This window comes from Camelus dromedarius, chromosome 15 (genome assembly GCF_036321535.1).
Source record: "Camelus dromedarius isolate mCamDro1 chromosome 15, mCamDro1.pat, whole genome shotgun sequence".
Taxonomy (NCBI): domain Eukaryota; kingdom Metazoa; phylum Chordata; class Mammalia; order Artiodactyla; family Camelidae; genus Camelus; species Camelus dromedarius.
This window is the reverse complement of record NC_087450.1, coordinates 60650616-60671763: the sequence shown is the minus strand read 5'-3', so window position 1 is coordinate 60671763 and position 21148 is coordinate 60650616. Positions and strand designations below refer to the sequence as shown.

Below are 21148 nucleotides of genomic sequence, written 5' to 3'. Positions count from 1 at the left end.
GCCCGTGAGACCGGTGTCCTTATGAGGGGGCGTCTGGACACAGCCCCAGGAGAACAGCCTGTGGCCTGAAGGCAGAGGCGGGAGTAATGTGTCTACACGTAGGAAACACAGAAGGATGCAAGCCGACTCCCAGCAGCTGGGAGAGCGGCATGGAGCAGACCCTCCCCTAGAGCCTTCGGAGGGAGCGTGGGCCCTCCGACACCTTGCTCTCAGACCTCCACCCTCCAGAGCTGGGAGACAACCTGACTCCGTCACTGAGGTCACTCAGCCCGTGGGACCTTATCGCGGCAGGCCTGGCACACACGGGGGCCTCCTTTCCTGCCTGTCCCCACCTCTGGCCGCTCTGGAAATCCTTACCAGCCCTCGGGCTGCAGCTGCGCGCTCCAGTCCTGCCCCCACCACCGCACGCAGCCTTCTCCGTGTGGCTGGGCCCGGCCTTCCCTCCTCCTGTCAGGGCAGGGGTCATACTGGCTGAGGGCCACCCTAATGGCTTTATCTCAGCTTAATTCCATCTGCAAAGACCCTACTTCCAAATAAGATCACACTCCTCAGTGCTGGGAGGTCAGGATGTCACATATCTCTCTGGGGGACACAGTTCTACCCAAACTCCTGGGAAGGGTGAAGCACGCACACTGCTTCTTCCTCAAACCTGGTTACTCTTTGTCTGCTTAGTGCCACGTGCGTCCTGCCTCTGACACCCCGGAGCTGGGGCTGTAGCACTCTTCTCTTCACCATTTGAAGAGCCCGCACTCTCTTCTCTTCCCTAACATCGACACAGCTGCCCGTGACCTCCCAAACACCGGAAGTCTCCGCCTTTCTGATTTCCGGGGGCACGGATGCCGGACGCCCTCTCCAAGGCTCCCCGGCCTCCCCTTCCAGAACGCTTCTCGAGCTCTTGACCCGATCTCAGAGTCCGCCCGCCCCAGCGGTGCTGCGCTGCCAAGGCCTTCTGCCGTGGGCCTGCTCCCCGTCCCCGGCACCAGCGCCCCTGGGGGGACCCGGGGCTAAGCTCACCAGCCTCCCCCGAGCACAGTGGCCATGCAACTTAAGCATAGACAGGCCTCGCACAGAATAAACACAGGGCAGCTCTTGATCAGGGCTGAAGGAAGACTTGAATGAATGGGACCTTGTGAGTTTTCGGAAAGAAGAGTGAAGCCATCATTCCACAAGGCAGCAGCCAAACATCTCGCTCTGGTCGGGATTCACCCACCGGTCAGGAGGCGCTTTGTGACCGCCGTGGGCTCCTCATTCTGCAGGGAGCGCCGCTCACCGCGGGTGTGGACAGGTGTGCTTTCTTCCTGGGTGGAATTCAAATCCTTGACGCCACATGAAAGATCCTTAAGCCTAAGGAGATTCAAAGTAATGTCTTCAAAGTTACAAGGAAGCAGCCCCACTTTGAGAGCCCGTCTCTAAAACGGCGAAGGATGGTAGCAATTTTACAGCACGTGGCACAAGACATGTGTACCCATAACCTCGTTCCTTTTGACACTGGCTTGTGCAGTTAAAGGAATGAATTGATTTGGGTAATTGAAAATTTGCAAGGACCACGATAGACTAGTAAACATGAGGAATAACTGGTTGCTGCAATGTCTCCTCATTTCTAACTCAGAGCAGGAAATGAGCCAGCACATGAGGTCAGCGGTTATGAACTAACGAGCAAACTGAAAGCAATTTCGTTTGTAAACAGGCCACGCGCAGAACGTGCAACGCCGTCCGTGACTGCAAGCGCCCGGGCTCAGGGCTCGGTTTCCAGGGCAGATAACCCGGGTTTCGGTCCTTGCCCTTTCACTTAATAGCTGCGTGCCATCGGGCAGTTTATTCCTGCTTTTCGGGTCTCGGTTTACTCCTCTGCGATGCACACACCTCACAGGCTGCTGCTAAGGTGCCACGGTGCAGCCGACGCCAGCACCGTCTGTGCCATGCGGGCCAGGTGATCTGTGCTCAGTGCTTTTCATCAGCGTCTGACTTCAGGTGGGGGGCAGCTGGGAGGAAAAGCCTCTCTCTGACTTCAGGTGGGGGGCAGCTGGGAGGAAAAGCCTCTCACTGAAGATGCAAATCAGCTGTTTGGGACCCCCCACCCCCCCGCTCGCCTTCCTTGCTGTGCTGCGTGGTGAATTTCCACATTAGACATTCGTGGGCCTCCTTCATCTTCCCGAATCTGCTGGGGGACCCTGGAGGTAGAAGCACAGCCTGTGTCCTCTGAAAGGCTACCCCGAGCTAAGGGACATGCTTGGATGCTGGTGGCGGGCGATCGAAGGGCGGGCAGTGACAGGATGAGGAATGAGGGGGGCTGGAGAAAAGGCAGGTCAGTTCAAGGGCAGAGCTCGGCTTCCGAGCCCACTCGCCAGCCGGCGAGCTGCCCGCCTCGGGCTGCCCAGACCCCGAATCCGCCTGGCCCTCTCTCGTGTGGGCAGAAGGTGCCTCCCACCGCAGGAGCCTCTGCCTCTGAGGTCACGGCGGGGGAAACCTAGAAAGCACTCAGGACTCTTTCTGCAGCCCAATCGCCATCTCCACGATTTCCCCGAAGTGCCAGGTCAGCTGGTCGTGTCTTCCCAATGATGACCTCAGCCCCGCAGAAACCATCAGTCTCTGTCAGAGGGAGAGTTACCCGAATGACACACTGTTGCTGCCTGTTTGAGTTTCTTAATGCCTTGTCCTAATGGATTCCAGTAAGAAGTGATGGCGGAGGGGAAACGGGGTCCAGAGCCCCGGGGTGGCATGCACTGTGCTCCCGTCCCCCAAGGAAAGGTCTTTACCGTCCGCGCTGAGTCCTGAGTCATACCTGACGAAGCTCACGGGCAGGGCCGCTGAGGTCCATTCAAGGCAGGGAACCATTCTGCCGCCTTGAGAGGGATGAGTGAGTGAGCTGCAACAGCATTCGCAAGACAGCGGGGCAGTTATTTTCCGTGTTTTCAGCAAGGAAACCGATTCAGATCAGGGAAAGAAGCGTGGGGCAGGGCCCCTGGTGTTTGCCCAGCGCATCTGTTCTCTGCTGTCCCCTGGTCCGGAGGCTGGCACGTTGAGTCCTTTAACAGCCCTGTGTGGTGGGTGGTGTCATTTTTGTTTCATAGGTAAGGAAACCAGGGTCCACACAGTTCAAGCAGCAAGTCAGAGGCCGTGTGACCAGTCTGCTGCACCACTGGGGTTTCAGCGGCACGTGGGTGGTTCTACTTAAACGGTACTGAGACACACATCAGTGCAGCTTACTTATAAAACGGCTTCTCCCAGGACGTCTGATCTGAAGGAGAAAATAACTCATCAGGCGGACTGAGGCTGACGACCGTCATGCCCTCCTGCCCTCCAGACGACAGCAGCGCTGACTGCGGGGGCCCTGTGCTCCCCTGTCCCCAATCTCGTCGCAGAGTCACGGGAGGAGGGAGGCCAGGGAGGTGAGGGCCAGGAGGGAGGGGGAGGTGTGCGCGCTGCCCGCCTCCTGCGTGGCTCTGCGACTGTGACCTGGGGCTGGACAAGAGGAAGACCTGTAGGCCTGGCACCATCAGCTGGTCCCCAAAGACGTTTCCGCGGCCCTGGACTCAGGGCAGTGTTGAGGGGGCAGTGCACAGACTTACGGCCGTTCTCTGGTCACCAGAGCTGGCCCACTGCGTCCGCCCAGAGGCTGGGGATGCACACAGGCTCAGTGGGGTGGCTGTGTAGGAGCCAGTGGCCTCTGGGGACCTTACACCTTGTCACCTCTGCCTGCTTTATACAGAGGGAGTCTCTGCTTAGGTATCCTTTGACGAAAGGATTTCTTGGCTAAATCAAGGCTGCACAATCACTTTGTGGGTCCTGTGTCCTCTAAGCTGACTGGATGTTTGGAAAGAGACTCTAGGGAAAAGACCATGCGGGGGTTACCCAGCGCCCTCCAGTGCTTTGATCACACAATCAGATACACTAGCACATAAGAAAATACACGCTTTTTCTTCCCTCCTCCTCCATAAAGGCACTTTAAGCTTGCACTCCTCCTCCGTCTCCAGCCCAGTTAAATTCCCTAGGTGGTCACCAAGCCTGGGAGGACATAATCGTCCAGGGCTGTTCTTCTCTCCTACAGCTCAGTGAGCTTGACTCAGTGTCCGTTCCTGCAACCAAAAGACAAGCCACAGAGGAATGAGGTCTTCCAGGAGCTTCCTCTGTTTTTCTATTGACGCTACTATATTTTTTAAGACACTGTCACTTTGTTTTGTTTACAAATATACTGAATATCCATCAAGGTTCCTGTTTTGTTATTGCCTTTTGTGAATTTCCTGCTCTATTTTGCCTGTCCTTTCGTTGCAGAAAAATGTGTTATAGCTCAGTTATGATAGCAACCTGGATCCAGGCAAGAGACCAAGCGGTGCTTGGAGAGTTGGAGAACTCAGGTTTATTGCACCAGCAGGCCCAGAGAAGTTAACACTCCAAGCTCTGGACCCCGTCTGTCGGTTTACACCAGCTTTTATAGGCTACCAGTTGACACTTTGCCACATCATATGTAAATAAGGTATAAGGAAAGTTGACTAATTAAGAACAAACTTTGTAGAAATGGACCAATCAGGAGGGAGAGAAATAACCAATCAAAAGTGAGGGAAGTGGACCAATCAGGAGTGAGAGAAATAACCAATCAGGAGTGAGCTCCAAGCAAATGAAGTACTACCAATGGACCAATCAGAAGTTAAGGAAATGAACCAATCAGGAGTGGAGGAAATAACCAATCAGGAGCTCAGGGAACCAATAGAATTTTAGGTGTAAGTAAACCGTTTCAGAGGCGAAAAGTGAGGTAGAGTCTCTGGGCCGGGGAACCGGGTGGTGCTGGCAGGAGAGCAGTGGCCCTGCTTGGGGGTCCTGCTGGTCTTTTTATGGGGCTTCCCACCTCACTTTCAGATAAAATTTATGATTTTATTAATGTTGCCAAAGACTGTAAGCAAAATTAGCAATTGTAGAGATAAAATTGTTTTTAAAAACCGAAAATAGAAACAGGAAAATAAAGAGGGAGATGCAAAAGTCCCATAGGTTAATATCTACATCTCTGCATTTAAAAAAAATCTATAGATTTCTATTTCTATGCATCTCTGGCTCTCCGCTTATTTTGAAGCAAATACATGAGAATGTTAGTAGTGGCTCTCTCTCTGACTGGTAGGCTTTTTGATGACTTTAAGATTTAAAAATTCCTCTATAAACATTTATTATTAATAATTAGAATAAGTAAATCATAGTATTTTGTAAAATGATGAACATAGAAATGATTGAAATTAGCATAAGAGTCTCAAAAAGTAGGACGCTTGAAAGAGTAATATACAGGGAATGAGCTGTCACTTGTAACCTTCATCCCGTGGTGAGGATAAAGTTCTGTTTTTCCAGAACAACAGCACATTAATTTCTCCTGGTTTATTTACGCAGAATCAGCAATGAGTCATGTAAACACGCAATGTGAGACGCCACCCCCGTCACTGGTTCCTAAAATTTGTACAGGGAATGATTATGTTTCTGCAATTACACTACGTGACGTTTGATTTTAGCTGTGACATTTTTTATTCATTCTAAACCATGTAATTCACATATTATTTGACTGGAAACGTAAAAACTGAGGCTCAGCTCTGATTGTTTGCAGGTTGGAGCCTGGAAGGTGGGGCTTCCCTTCTTGTTTAGACTCCCCACATCCCTCCCCATCATTTCCTGGAAACTACCCCATGGAATAAATCACCAACTTAGGAAATACTCGAACCAAGAAGAAACTAGGAATTACAATAATGCTGTAATTAGCTTAACTACTTAGCTCTTTGCGCCTTCTGGAATCTCTGCTTGGATTGTTGCAAATGGGCGTTCTGACTGGCCCCCCTTGTTTTCCATTCTCATTCCCCTCAAGTATTCTTCCTTCTCAGAGTCACTTTGATTTCTCTGAAGTTTATATCCGACCGCCATGCTCCCATGGTGAACAGCTTCCCGCTGTTTTCAGGATAAAGTCCTAACAACAGGGCATGACGCAGAAGGTTTTCCATTAGATAGAAGTTTCTCCAAGGAAGATATACGAATGGCCAGCGAGCAAGTCCCAAAATACTCAGCGTCAGTCCTCAGTGGGGGAATGCACGTCAAAACCAGAATGGGGTACCTCTTTACATCCCCTAGGATGACTCTAATAATAATAATAATAATAAGGAAATAAGTGTTGATGAGGATGGAGAGATAGTGGAACCCTCGTGCATTGCTGGTGGGAATGCAGACACGCCAGCTGTGGGAAAGAGCCCGGCATTTCTTCAATAAGTGAAACATCGAATTCATAGGACCCAGCAATTCCGCTCCTATGGATACACTCAAAAGAATTGAGAACAGCTATTCAAACAAAGACTGTACAGGAATGCTCACAACAGCCAAAATGTGGTAACAATACAAATGACCATCAATTGATAACTAGATAAAATGTGACAGAAACCTACAATGGAATACTATTCAGCCATAAAAACACATGAAGTCCTGACATGTGCTGCCATGGAAATGAACCAAGGGGAAGAAGCCAGACTTAAAAGGCCACGTGTTCTGTGATTCCATTTAAATGGAATGTTCAGAGTAGGAGAAATTCATAGAGACAGAAAACAGATTCGTGGTTGCCAGGGACTACGAGCAGGGGGAGGAGAAGGAAATGGGGTGACTGCTCACTGCTGTGCGGGCTTTGGGGTGGTAGAGATGTTCTAGAGCTAGACAGTGGTGATGGTCACACAACATTGCGAATGGGTTCAATGCCACTGAATCGGGCACTGTAAAATTGTTAAAATGGTGACTTTTAAGTGATGTTCATTTTTTTCTGTAATAATAATGTTTTAAAGGCTTTCCATATCCAAATCTAGTTTTTTCTCATTCTTCCATTCCAGGCCTGCCCTCAGTGGTCAGCCGGGCCCAGCACACAGAGTGTACAGGCCAGTTTGCCTCTTCCTTCTGGTGCTCACACTGCTCTCTGTGCATGAAATCCCTCTGCCCGGCGGACACTTACTGGAACATGTATTCGTCTTTTAGGGAAGAACTCTTCTTCTCACTTCATGGAATCTTGCCTCTACTCAAGGTAGACTGCACAACCACAATAAATGTGCGGAGTTTTATCAAATCCACGTGACATTGCTAAGGGCACTCTGGCTGTGTAACAAACCACCCTGAAGCTAAGTGGCTTCCAACAATAATATTCATTTTACTCACAAATCTGCAATTTGGACGGGACCTGGGGGTGAAGCTTCTTTGTTCCACTGGGCCTCAGACAGGGCACCCTGAGGGCTGGAGTCACTGAAAAGCTCACCCACTCATGGGTCAGGTGGCTAATGTGGCCACTGACCACAGCGCCAAGTGGGTCTTTCCATCTGGATCCCTGCACAATACCTGGCCCTGTCACCTGAACTCCCTTAAGCATGGTGACTGGGCTCCCAGGCAGGGTCCCCAGGTAGAGAGGGACGAGCAGACTGTCCTGCTTTGGATGGCCTAGTCTCCCGAGTCACGTGGTGTCCCTCCTGCCACATTCTATTAGAGGTGAACCACTAATGGCTACCCATATTCAAGAGGGGGTGAATTAAGCTCCACGTTTTAGAAGTGGGGTGCCAAATGATTTATGGGCGTCTTTTGATATCATCACCCCTCACCCCAACCTAAGACAGAAACACCCACCTCGGGTTCCCATGGTCTTCCTTACTGCCACTGTTAATGTTCTTACTTACTTCTCATTTTGTGTCTCATCCTTTCTAGACGGTTAGCAGCTTGAGATGACATGGCTTTGCTCAATATCATGTTATCAGCATGTAGCACTTGGCCTAGATATTTATTGCACAAATACATAGTATTTTATGGCATTTATCCGTTTGCTGTATTTTCTCATCCTACTGTGGCCTGAGGGCAGGAGCTGGGTTTTATATTGCTTCATAATCTGTGCACAAGTCACAGCAGAGCAGCGACGGCCGTTACCTGAGAAAGGAATTAATCAGGGCATGGAGTGACGGTTGTCTTTGGTACCTGGGCGTGTGTGTTGTATTTGTGGGGGTGTGTGTTTGAGAGACTTTTTGTCAGCTAGCCTCAGCGAGAACAGACCTTTTTCTTGCAACTCCACACACAAGGCTAGAAAATTATTCAACAGATAGTTAACATACAGTTTAACAGATTTCAGTGTATTGATTTGATTTACTACTTAAATGAATGATTGAATTTGAAGTGAGCACTTTCATAGGGAAATAAATTGGTAGCTATGAATTGTCAAATGGCTGCACCTCATGTTACATTTAATAGATTCTATTGTAATTTAATATTTGTTCAACAATCACTTATTAAAATATTAGCTGCGACCCAGTAATCAGACTGGAGCCGTGTCTCCCTGGCGGGGCCGACTTCGCCCTGAGGCACCATCTTGCCGTGTCTGGAGACGTCTCCAGTGGCCTCAGCCGCTCAATGCCGCAGCCACAGTGTGTTTGGGGCCAGGGCTGCTGTTGGACATCCTATGGGGCACGGGACAACCCCCCCTCCACCAAAAAAAGAGAAGATTTCAGTCACATATTTCAATATTGCAGAGTTTAGGAAACCTGAAACTAGAATTCAGGGACCTACAGATGAAGAAGACAGCCTTTGTCCCTAAAGGCACCACGGAAAACTAGACGTGGAAATGAGTGCTAATCTCAGGGTGGCTTCCCCACAACAACAGAGCACGTGGGATGGGGTGGGTGCTGTCAGCTGACCTGGACTCATTGAAACAGTTACACTGGCAGCGGAACAGCTTGTGCAGAGTCACATGGAAGCACTGAGCCTGGAGGCACACACGTCAAAACATCCAGAACGAGTAGGAACTAACTGGAAGGAAGTTGAGGTCCCTTTTACTGGAAAATAAACACTCAAGTTGGCCATTAAGTCATCTTCCAATATCTATAAAAGGTCTTCAGTGCTGCGACCGGCATAATGGACTTGATAGTGCAAATTTTTGATTTAATGATTGACAAGATAGTGAAAGGACGGTGTCTTCTTCCTCCCTTCCTCCCTACCTTCCTTCCTTCCTACCCTGTCCCTCCCTACCTCCCTTCTTTCCTTTCTTTTTGCTAAAACACAGAGCTTCTGAGGTTGGCAGTGGTCATGACTTCCTGTCTCTGCCTTTCTCCTCCCCTGACGTCTTCCTCCGGGTCGCGAGCTGGTGATCACGGGGTTGCCTCTCCGCTCTAAATCCATCCTTCTTCGCCCTGCCCTGTGCTCTGGCAGCTGGGCCCTGTTCACATTCCTCCTCTGCAGCTGGTGGAGTGTTGGCTTCACCAACAAAGCAAGGAAGTGCCCCCCAAAGGGCTGGAGGCTGAAGACTGTCCTGCTGGATTCAGGGCCGTGGCTCTTACTGCTCTGCTGTTACTATGTACAGTGATTATTGTTCAGTGTGGTGTCTGCTTACACATATGTATATGTGTGTAGTTTTCTATAAGGCCATGCAGCAGTAAAAAGTTGGAACTCACTGTTATCCATGGAAAAAGAAAGCCTGAAGAGAAGACAGCCAGTCTCTCCCTCTCCCCTGTGCACAGCCTTATCTCCGTTCCTGCTTCCTGGCTGAGCTTCTCCTCCTCCTCTGGTAACTCACGTGGTGAGTGAGTTTAGGGAGCATCTCAGTCAGACCTCCTGGGTTCCTATCCTGATTTAAAACTAATTAGATCTATCACTTTGGGCAGATTACATGATTTTTCTACGTCATGTATCATGATTGGGACTATTTTAAATGAGTATTGAAAGGAAACAGTTTCCCTAGTGCCCTGAGACGCAGTGGATAACATAGAAAAGGAACCTTACAGAATCCTCAGCACATGGTAAATGCTCAAGGCTTTGTTTACTTGTTTGTTTGCCTGTTTTGCTAAAATAAGACCCTGCCCAGGGAGCACAGGGAGGCGGCTTTATCTTGAAGCATCCGTGGGGTCTCGTCTCAACAAGACTGTGACTTCAAGTGTACACACCACAGCAAGAGGGAGCGTTCATAAGACAGCCGTGGGCGAGCCGGGGCCGTAGACCAGAGCAACAAAGACAGCTCACTGAGCGCCACCCCCAGACCCGGCACGGCGCTAGGTGGCTGTGACATCTCAGCTCCTTTGATCCCGGCAGCCACTGTGTCAGCCCAGGTGGCGGATGATGGCTTTTCCGTCTTGGAGATGAGGGTGCCAAGGCTTCCGTCTCTTCCGGGACCTGTTTGAGCTACAGAGCTCAGGAGGGGGCAAGGTGATGGGTGGAAATCTGTGAGTCTTCGGTGGTGCCAGCGCCTACCCAGCTGATGGCCACGCTGCCTCTGGAAGCTGTGAGTAGGTACCTTTTCTTGGCTCAAGAAAAGAAAGCTATTAAAAGGGTGACCGTGAGGATACTTTGGTACAAACTAGCCTAAATTCTTGGAAGCCTGGGAGCAGAGTGGAACCTAAGGGCCAAGTCACCTGCATAAGTCTGCACAGTGGTCCCCATCCTATGCCTTCTTCTGTGTCTCCCACGTTCCGCCAACAACACAATCCCCATTCTAATGTGCATTATTAATTTCCCACCTGGTTACATTGTTAAAATATCCGTGTCTTCCAGTCAACCTTATCCTTTCCGCATGGAGTTTAAATGCATATAAAGCGAATGCGAACAGGGCATTTTACAGGAAGGAAGGAAGGAGTGGTTGCTGGATTTCTTTTAAGAATAAAATGGCTTCGACTGATAGGCATTCCCAGGAAAACACTTGCTTCTTTACCAGTATCTAAACGCTGAACACATATTCTAATTGGCTTAACTAATAAAAGAGAAGGACTTTAACAGAAGCCTTGGGATTAATCATTTCTTTGCTGAAAATGAAGAATTTTGGGCTGGCATCTTTCTCAGGGGGTGGGTTGTGAACCCCTGAATGTCTGGAGCCCCGGCAGAGGGAAGCTCGGGGCGTCAGAACGGTGGTATCGCAGGCGTGTGCATCCTTCAGAGACTTGAGGGCTGTGAGCTTGGGGACGAGACGGTTAATGCCTCCCTGCGCGAGCGAGTTATATCACACAGCGCCAGTGCCAGGTCAGCAGTCTGGCTGGAGCTCGGACGTGGCTGGTCGTGCCAGGCGGTGCCAGGCACCCCAGGCAGCCCTGGAGAGGGCTTCCAAATGCACGTTTCATTCTGCAGCCTGGAGGATGCTTTGACGACTGCCTTGCAAAAGGAGACTGGGAGCTGCATTGGTGATTCCCAGACCAGCCACGATGGAACGTGGAACTCTCCCAGCCGGAAGCCCCGATGCTGGGACAAAGGGAGCCCAGGCTGCGCCCTGCTCAGGTGAGACGAGGCTGCAGGATTAGCTGCTCTGCGTGGTCCTGCCTCTGCCGCGTAGGCGCGCGAGTCGGTCTGCTGGGACTAGACACTGCTATCAGGCAGATTGATTGCAAACGCCTTTCGCCTCTTCTCTAATTCCTTTTTAAAAAGGCTGAACTAGGCTGCTGGTGTGCTTGGGTCAGAAAGCCCCTCTAAAACCGGGGAGCCGGTTTCCTCTAGACTCTGGCTGTGGGGGAATTCCAGCTCAGGCTCCCAGATGTGCCCCCAGCAGACCAGAGTCAGATCAGCATGTCCCCAGAGGTGACTGCTCACACTGCCCCCGGATGAATACCGGGATGGTGGCGACGGAATATGCCAGGGGGTCTGGGGTGCTGAGTTCTAACCAGGAAGCTGTGAAGTCTTAGAAAAAAAAATCGTAAAACCTCTTGGCATGTCAGTTCTTCATGGAAAAAGATGATTAAATATTTGCTGCGACAGGTTTGAGCTGGTTGGGGTCATAATCGAGTCCTGTTTACCGTTGCGTGCTGAGCCGCTGACACAGGATCTGGTGACCAGCACGCCTTAAAATTACCCATCCACTCGCAGTGAGCAGAGGACATAACACAGAATACGGGTGTAAACACGGAAAGGCCGTGGGCATCTTGCGGACGTCAGTTAGCCTTTCGGACCATTTGCAAAGTGACAAGAGGACAATGGTGTGCTGTGATGAGTGCGTGAGCTGAGCTCTGAGCAGCCGTGAGGTTGATGCAGGAACGGAGTGGGTGCCGTGGCCCATGTGGCCCGGGCGCTGGTGACATGAGACCCCAGTGAGAAGTCGTTGGGATGGAGAGCAAATGGTGGAAAGTCTGGAGCTCTGGGATGAGGGCATTTGGGGAACTGTCTGGAGGAAACCCAGTCCCAGTGGCCCAGGGGTATGGTGACCTTGAGCCCGACCCACACTGGGGTCAGCCTCCAAGATGTCCGATCCCCTGGGTGGGCTCTTTCCTTAGGAAGCCCCGTGGCAAACAGGGCTCAGAATCCAGCAAATGTTCTGGTTTTAATCACCAGCAAATTCATCCAAATGGCGCCTCTAACTGAACTCTTGAAAAGGCACACAGGACGGCTGCTTTCCTGACTGAGTCACTGTGATGTCTCCTTGCTCCCTTGGGGCTGTGTTCGGGCTCCCTCCGACGACCCAGCAGGCTGGCCCCAGCCTCCGTCCTGTCCGCCCCTGCTCCCCTGTGCCTTCAGGGCTCGGCTCCAGACTCTGTTGTCCGCCTCCTGCAGTACCTGCTCAGTGCTCGTGTTTCCTGCTGGCTCTCTGGTGTTGTCATCAGCGGCTGGACCCTCAGCCTAGAGCACCCCCTCCAGCTGCCTATATGCATTAAGACCGAGCTTAGCTGCAGTTTCCTGCAAAAAGCTTTCTGGGGCTGATCTTGGCAATTCCCTTCTTGCCCTAAAGCGCCCTGTCTTATTTCTACTACAGAATTGCATGGTAATTACTTGCATCCCCCACCCATCCATGCCCTGGAGGCCAGGGGCTGTGCCTCAGATGCTGCCACACCCAGAGTCTGGCCCTCAGCAGGGAGAACCTCACCCAAGTGCAGGTAGAAAGAGAGAGTGTGCACCTCTGGGGAAGGCTGCGGGGGCCCCCAAGAGTTCTGTGGTCCTCCAGGAGTGGAAACCAACTGAAAAATCAGGGAACCAAAGCTGAAATGTAGCATCCAGACACCAGGACTTGGGGTGCAGGTCCCACACTCAGGAGGCTGAGTGTGACAGGTGCCCAGAGCTCAGCACAGGAGGGGAGGTTCGTCAGGTCGAAGGCACCGAGAGCCTCCCTCCAGGCTCCAGGACTGCCAGCCTGGCTCTGCACTAGACGGGAGTGGGGACCAAAGCACTGAGCTAAAGGCTGAAGCCAAGACACAACAGCAGGGCAGGCAGCGGTGGCCCAGCACCTGGGGGGAGCAGCTGCCTGTTTTCCGATGTGCGTTCCTGCAGCGCTTCACTCTCACGTGAGGGGGCCCTGTGATCGCCCCGCGGAAAATCTGCACAGAGGAGCCCGTAAGGCTCCAGCTTTGTCCCAGGATCAAAATCCAAGGCCGGCGGGTGTGGAACATGAGGAGGCTACCCCTGCGGGACCTGGGTGCCCAGGAGAAGAAACACGAGTGGGCGCCCTGGCCCCTGGTGCCACCCTGGTGCCACCCTGCCGCACTCTGCACAGGGCTGCGTGGGAAGGGCAAGTTAGAGCGCGTGAGTGACAAGCAGGGCCTAGCAGTCAGAGTCCGCGTGCACGTCTCAGACTGGTTTAGATGAGAAAGGACATTTATTGGGTGAGGGAACCGGGAGAATCATGGTATGATTTTGCTTCCGTTCCCAGCGGGATCCAGGGGCTCAGTGAGGTCCACAGACACCTCTGGGTATTTATGTTTGTTTGTTTATTTTTTTTTCTGTCTCTCAGGTCTGCTTTTTTTTCTTTTCTTTTCTTTTTTTTAGTTGATTTGATTCACAAGCCAACACTCCCTGTGGGGTGAGCGGGGATGACAGTTCTAATTAGTAAGCTCAGCGATAACAGAAAACCTCTTTCCCCAGCATTCAAGCAAAATCCTAGCATCCTTTTTTGGTCTCGTTTGGGTCCCACTCCCATTCCTAAATGCAGCCCTGGGGTCAAGGGAATGCAGTGTTTTCAAGGGCCACTCCTGGGTCTGGATTCCTCCCCAACCCCAACCCCAAGAAGCAGTGGCAGAGCCATCCACAGCCACATGGGCTCCGAGCTGGCAGGCACAGGCCGCCCGGACAAGCAGGGAGCTTAGCGATTACCTGGTTAGCTTCCATCATTTTAGGTTTATTAGTTTTGGGGGGGGAAGGAGATGTGGAAATATTATACACGTATTGATTACAACTTAGAGAATAAAGAAAGAGGAATGATGAAAATAAGAACCATGCATGGTCCTCCAGCGTATAGATAACACCTCTCATTATTCAGTATTTTCCCCAAACAATTGAAAAGTTTTCTACCTAATTTGAAACATTTATATTTTGGAGTCCTGACTTGTACAGTAATCATTTTCTTTTATCATTTATATTTTCTTTAAAATATACTTTGACGACAGCATGGCCTTCCCAGAAATGAGCACACAGGCTCATCTCAATTCTTTCTGCCTTGTCCGAGAATCAGGCCCTTCTTTCTGGAGGTGAGGAAGCTAAGGGCCAGAGAAGGGAAGTAATTTTCCAGGATTGACAGCAGGACAAAGATGAGATTCCAGGTGCTTCAATCCTGGTTCTCTCCCCTCTCACTTACCTAATGTCTGTATCCTCAATTATCTACCAGGGATGCTGAAGTGTTCCATTTTTCTCTTTTTTGATGGCAAGAACTGATGGGTACTGTTTAAAGAGAGGCACATCTTAGCTAAGCAGGATTTCCGTCTATTGTAGGCACTGCCTGAAGTGCTAAAGAGAGAGTCCTACGGGGCCCTGACCTGCACGGCAGGTAGAAGGTCATTTCTAAAGGGGCAGCAGAATGAAGTCTTCTAAACTCTGTGAGGGTGGAGAATATTTTGAAAACACATATTTTTCTTTATAGGATGGTGTGTGGGGGTGAAAGTTCCAGGTGGTGCTTCTGCCTCCCCATTTATTTTCTAAGATGCCTTTTATGCCTTTTTTTATTTTATTTTTTATTAAAGCGTGGTTGAGTTACAATGCTAGTTTCAGGTGTACAGCAGAACAGCTCAGTTATTCATATACATACACATACATATATTTTTAGATTCCTGTTGTAAGACACTGACTATGGCTCCCGGTGCTATGCAGTAGGTCCTTGTTGTTATATCTTCTATATATAGTAGTGTGTTTGTGTTCTGCCTCCCTGTGTTCATTCATTTAGCAGACATTTATTGTGCATCTGCTGAGGACAAGCTGTGAGAGGAGAGTGGCTGTGCCCTCGGGGAGATCAGATGCTCTGCAGGGGAGGCTGGACAGAAGGTTAGACAAAGAAACAAAGGGAAGGGAACACTATCAGATAGCGAGGAATACGAAGCAGGGAATTTAAACAGAAATCTCTGATGAGGCCTGGGGCACACTGATTTTGGACTTAAGTTGTCAAGATAGGCAACTTGGGATGTAAGCACCTGTTTGAGCTGGGAACAAGGTGAAGCATCAGGAGCAGGAGGGACCCATGCCAAGGGGAGAGTGAGTGCAAAGGTCCTGGGGTAGACTGTTCAGGGCTCATGTGAGGAGCAAGAGAGGCCAGCCAGCATGGCCGAGGCGAGGGAAGGGGGGGGCTGTGGTCCAGGCGGAGGTCAGGGAGAGGCAAGGTCAGTCTAGAATCTGTGTTTGTGAAGAGTGTACAGGGTGATGCTGGGAAGCTTTATAACTGGATTGTGACAACTGGATTGTGACACTGATTGGTGTTTTGAGAAATCCCACTGGCTTGTGGGGAAGGATGGATTTGGGGGGCAGGGATGGCGGTGGGGATATGGCTTAGAAGGTTACTGAGGAGGACCTGGTAGGAAATGATGGGCCCTGGACTTGGGCGAGAGGTGGCGGGGCTGATGCCTTTTGGAGTCCAGGGGACTCCTGAAGGGCTGGATGGGGACGGGCTGGGGATGTCGGTGTGTCCAGGGGGAGTGGGAGCGGAGGGGCATCACCGAGGTTTTAGCACACGGAAGCTTGGCACCTTGTCTGTTTCCCCCAGTTTCTACTTTGTTCAGAAGGAAAGGTGAGAAAGAGGGAGAAGTTCAGAGGCAGGTACTCCAGCGCTCCCTCAGACAGCCCGTCTTCACACTGTGCTTCCTCACGCACGCTCTCTGTTGTCTTGTACAGAGGAGTTCTGTCCCTTCGCGCCTGAGGGGGCCCTGGGCTCCCTGGTGCAGGGCATCCCCGTGGAGAGCAGCTCACAGTGGCACCCATGTGCGGTGGGGGTGCCCTGCCAGCAGAGCTGGGGCCACCGGCCCTCCTCTGCAGAATGACACCTGTGTTGTCATTTCGGATCCCCTGCCCTCCTGCTCTAAACGGTCTTAGATGGGAGGCCTGCCATCTCTCCTCTTCAGCAGCCTCCCCAAATAGAGGGGCCAAAAAGCTGACAGTGGATGCCAGCTGAGTTCATTCTTATCACTGGGACAGGATGGACACTGGGAAGGGACCTCAGAGGCTGCATCTCTGAGGTCTGGTCCAGGGCTGTGAGAGGTGGAAAGCCGGCCTCCATCTACGCCTGCTCTTACACAGTTTTTATAGTTTTATAATAAAAGGAGATTTAATGGCCAAACGAGAGAAGTGTCAGGCATCCAAGACCGTTGGAAATAACAGATCAGGATGGGAATTGAGTTCCCCAGAAAGCTGAGCGTTTATTTATTTATTTTTTAATTTTGACCATTTTATATAGAAATTCTTTAAAATTAATTCTATCATTTTCTTTCTCCTTAAGAAGAGCAAACACCACACACTGTGATGGAGTGCAGTGGTCTCTTCAGGGCTCTGCAGGAGGGTTTTCTGCTCCTTTAAGTAGCCTTAAGCTACCATGTCTCTTGAATTTTCATGTTCGTTTCAGGTAGTTCTCAACGTTTCATCATTTGTTTTTTTCCCCAGTCAACTGTCAGTTCTTGCTTCTTCCTCCCTTGGTGCATTTCCTTATCATAATAGCAAGGTTTCTCAGTGTGACGTTTTTCTTCTGATCTGGAGAGAACTAGGGATGTGCACGATGAAGCTGGTTACGACATGCGCACACGGGGCACGCTGGATCGCAGTGCGGGCCTGGAGCCGTCTAGGGAGACCCGGTACGCGGTGTCTGGAACAGGGCCCTCGCAGCTTCTGCTTCAGTTGATGCAAAGCGGTTTTGTCTGTTTATCTGCGGCCTTGGCTGTTTCACTGGTGGGTGAGATTGCTCGCAGTCTAACTCCCAGCCGTTTGAAGTATTTCAGCGGCAGCACAAATACTCCACTCCCCACAGTGGTGTAGGATGCCCAGATCCAATCTCACTGTTCAGATACTTGATTGACCCACATGGGCCTCGCAGGCTTAATGACCCTGTCCAGGCCGCTAAAGGGAACCCAGCAAGGGGCAGGGGGTTCACAGACACCCTCTCCCATCCTGGACAAAGCCCTGATTCCCTTGACAGAGCGGACACCCAGGCTTTCCTGATGGAACCTTTCTGGATAGTTGAACTTGTTCTGCAAAAACAGGCCACTTTTTTTGTTTTCTTATTTCAGTTTCTCAATAGGCTTATCAGTTACTCACCTGTTTGTGTGATGTTTTAGGTACAAGATGTCTGTGCTCATCTGTGCAAACAGGGGAGTGTGAGCAGATCTTCTTTGGTGCCCTGTATCTAGATGGTATTTTTGTTGTTGTTTTTGGCATAACATTTACAAAACTGATGTTTGGGAGTCCCTGAGTGGCACAGTGCCTGACTGACTAAGTTAAGGACTTTGTGCCCTCGGTTTGGGAATTACATGTGCGCACCATTCGTGTGACGGGAGACTAAGGCTCCTGTCACCCTGGACCTGAACATAGGAGATTGGTCCCCAGGAACCTTGGTCCCTTTGGCACAGAGGTGACGCAGTCAGGTAGCCACAGGTGAGGCCACCGGCCCAAAGGGGTGAGGCGGCCCAGGTCCAGGGCTGCAGGAGCGCCCGCCCTGCCTGAAGCCAACCACTGGAGACCCCCAGTCCCGAGCTGCACGGGGAGCCAGATGTGGGAGCTGAACTTGGAGTCTTCTGACCCTGAGAGCCCCGGGCGCCACACCATGCCAGCTGTGGGAGGAGGTCTGAGGGTCCCCACTTTGCGACACCTGCTGGGTGCCATCCACAGAGTGCAGAGGTCTCCCCTGGAGGGCCCCGTCCCCAGGCCCAGACCCAGAACTCTTTCCTCGGGTTGGCTTAGTGATTAGAAAGTAGAATTTGAGTGGAAGTGTCTTTGAGGGGAGCTTCATCTCCGATTTTCCTCAGGCCTCACCGCGCCCCGCTGCACGGCACCAGCGCCGGTGCGCCCGTCAGCGCTTCCCATCTGACCCCGCGGCCGTCTGTGTTTTCTCCGTGTGTGCAAACAGACGCCTGTCGTAACCCCTGGTCTGTCCCAGGTTGCCCATCTCACTGGAGATCTAAAGCAGGAGGCCTGATAAATAAGCAGAGATAGAAAGTGTGATAAATGATGTCTCGGGGCCCAGCGAAGTCGGGAGGCCGAGTGCTCGCCGCCAGCCTCGGCTTCTCTTCTGCGGGAACCATCCCGTTCTGGCCTGTAACCCAGTTAATTGTGACACTAGAAACAAAACACCCAAAGCGTGGATTACGATGCCTAACGCGTAACAGGGACTCGATATACGGAAACAACCGATGGTTGCCCTGAGTGTCTCAGGATGATGATTTTTTCTACAGTAACCCACGTCAGGGGACCCAAATACACAAACGGCCTTAGAATCACCCGATGCAGAAATGCTTATATTCATAAACTCACACAGCCCCTCGGCAGCGTGCTTCTTACAGACACACACAATGGAGGTGGAATTCTAAAGCCCCAATTAAGTGGAAAAGGTCGCTTTCGTGGTAACAATAGGGCAGAGCTAAGCGACAAAAAAAAGCTACTTAGTTTGGCAACCTTTGTTTGGAAGAATCCTCTGACAAAGCCCCCCTCGGAACCTTCTGAATGGGGCCTGAGCCAACCTTCTTAATCCCCTGCCTGTCTCACATAGGGTTAATTGAATGCTGGGGACGGGGTGGGTCCCCTTTTGTGGCAGGAGCTGGTCATCAAACAAAAACCAATTGCTAGGTTCCAAAGGGCTTCTCGCTCACACTCTGTGACAAAGCAAGCCCTGTGAGTCCTCTTCCTTCTTGGCCAGGAGGGCTGGAGGGAACGTTAGATCCTTCGAACACACAGAATTTGCTGGAAAAGGTGAACGTTCCATTTCAAGTTCCAAATTGAATGCAGACCCCCGGCCAGATGCATTGGTCCCTCTTTGTCCCTGTGCCGTCGGTGGACCCCACCGCTGGCCCCTGCCTCAGAGAGGGCGGGAGGGTCCCCAGCGCCCACCCCCACCCCAAAACAGCAGGCTGCACATGGTAATTAAACCTCTGGGGCCTGGAGATTCTGGACTCCGGTTTGGAGAAATATTAGGCAGAAGACACGCCCCATCCCCTCCTGCTCGCCTGTGGGGATTTCCTTTAGTTACACATGGCTTCCCAGGTAAACAAGCTTGGGGAAAAAAAGTCACTGGTGGGGATCAAATTAGCACCTTAGTGTGGCTTGTAATGAACCAGTCTGCTTAATTAGATGATCATGAAATGATAATATTGGAAAACAAATTGTGGCTAAAAAGTGAGGCTTCCCCTGTCATAGGTCTCCTGCAGAACATCCTTTTTAAAGGTGCTGTTTTCTGAGATATGAAACGTGCTTTTTCCCAAGAGACAAGCGGGAACCGTGAAAGGCCGGGCGCCCATCACCGAACGACTGTGCTTCTTCAGCGATGCCTGAGCCCTCGTTTCTCTGGGCCTCCTTTCTGCAAAATCTGCGAGACTCTTCCTGGCTGGCATCGGTCTGAGGACAATGTGAAGTCATCGTAAGGGCCACATTCTGGACACCGAGGACGTGCGCTGCGCTGGGCTCGTTCACCGGCACCTGCAGGCTCGTCTGGGACAGGGACACTCAGGGCTCTCCACGTGCAGACGGGGAAACATGGGGCACGTGGCGGGGGGCAAGTGCCCAGGACCACAGACAGCACGTGGTAGATGGAGCCAGGCTCCGAGGACTCAGAGCTTCTGCTTTCCTCAAGATGTGACCACTCCCGGCCCCGGGGCGCTCGGCGTGCATGGCTCGTTCACACGGACCAGCTGCCTCAGGGCCCTCCTCCTCCTTCAGGAGGGGAGGGGACGTCTTACCCGGCCTGTGGTGTGAGGTCTACCTGGGAACGGTGGAGTGTTGCCCCAGGAGCCCCCGAGTCTACAATGAACAAACGGGCAATTTATTTCTGAAGTAATCCCAGGGCATCGCTGCTGGTCTGGGAGAGAAGGGAAGACCAACCTGTCATGAGGATGTCTTCAAACACACGGCTGGGACTGCCATGCTGGCCGCTCTCGGGAAAGGCGTGTGTCCGGGGACACGCGGAGGCCTTGGACGGGGTGGCACTGGGTCCCCTGGTATTTCTTTTATGGGTGGGCGTGGGCACCCCTGGCCTGAAATTCATCCCTCAGGCCTCGTGGACACACAGGGAAGAGGCGGGCTTCTCTAAGCGTCTTCCGTTCGCCTGAATTCCCACCGCTCCTCCAACAGGGAGAGCACGGCCTGCAGGCGGGAAAGGCCGGGGGCCGAGAGCTGGGCTCCCCGCCCCTTCCGGGAACGTGACCAGGACTGGACGCTGAGCCGGCCTCGTTTCCCCAGTCATCTCTGAGTCCATTTCCGGTGAGACAAACCCAACAGTATCTGTCCACGTGTGGGCCCCACGGTCGTGATACCATCAGCAGATAAAAGCAGAGCTGGGGAGACACAGTGGGAAGGCCGGCAGCTGCGAGGTTCGCTGCTGACCCAAGTCCCCGCGTGGTGTGAGCACGTTCGTCGTCGTCAGGACGCGGGGCTGGTCCGCTCGGCTGTCGCCGCCGCCGTCACCCGGCGTCCCCATCCTGCCCTGGGCATCCTGAGGGTGGGGGTGGGGAGGGGCGGGGGGAGGGGAGGGGGGGAGGATTTAGGGGAAGCGGGGAGACTTGGTCTTCGTTCTCTCCCCGCTCTGTGTCGGGGGACGAGGGGAGCTGCTCAGAGAGGGGGGGGGGGCTGGGGAAGCCGGGGTCCGGCGGCAGCAGGACCCGCCCTGGGCGCGGTGGTAGCGGAAGCAGCGGCGGCGGTGCTGGTTCTTACTGCGCGTCCCAGTGCCATTTTTACACGGATTTCTAAGTGTCCCAAGAACCCGGGAAGGTAGCATGGCCTTTCACTTTCCCCACTCACAGTTGACGGACCTGACGTTTAGAGAGAC

At 52.0% G+C, this 21148-nt stretch overlaps 1 long non-coding RNA gene across 2 annotated transcripts in view; it reads left to right on the top strand.

The window, feature by feature from the left end:
* The first annotated feature begins 10997 nt into the window (after positions 1–10997).
* LOC135323091 (uncharacterized) overlaps positions 10998–21148 on the top strand; it is a 33061-nt gene continuing 22910 nt past the window's right edge. For both annotated transcript variants that reach the window (XR_010384308.1, XR_010384310.1), the window contains exon 1: positions 10998–11229. This is a non-coding gene — a long non-coding RNA (uncharacterized LOC135323091). The remainder of the gene's footprint in view (positions 11230–21148) is intronic.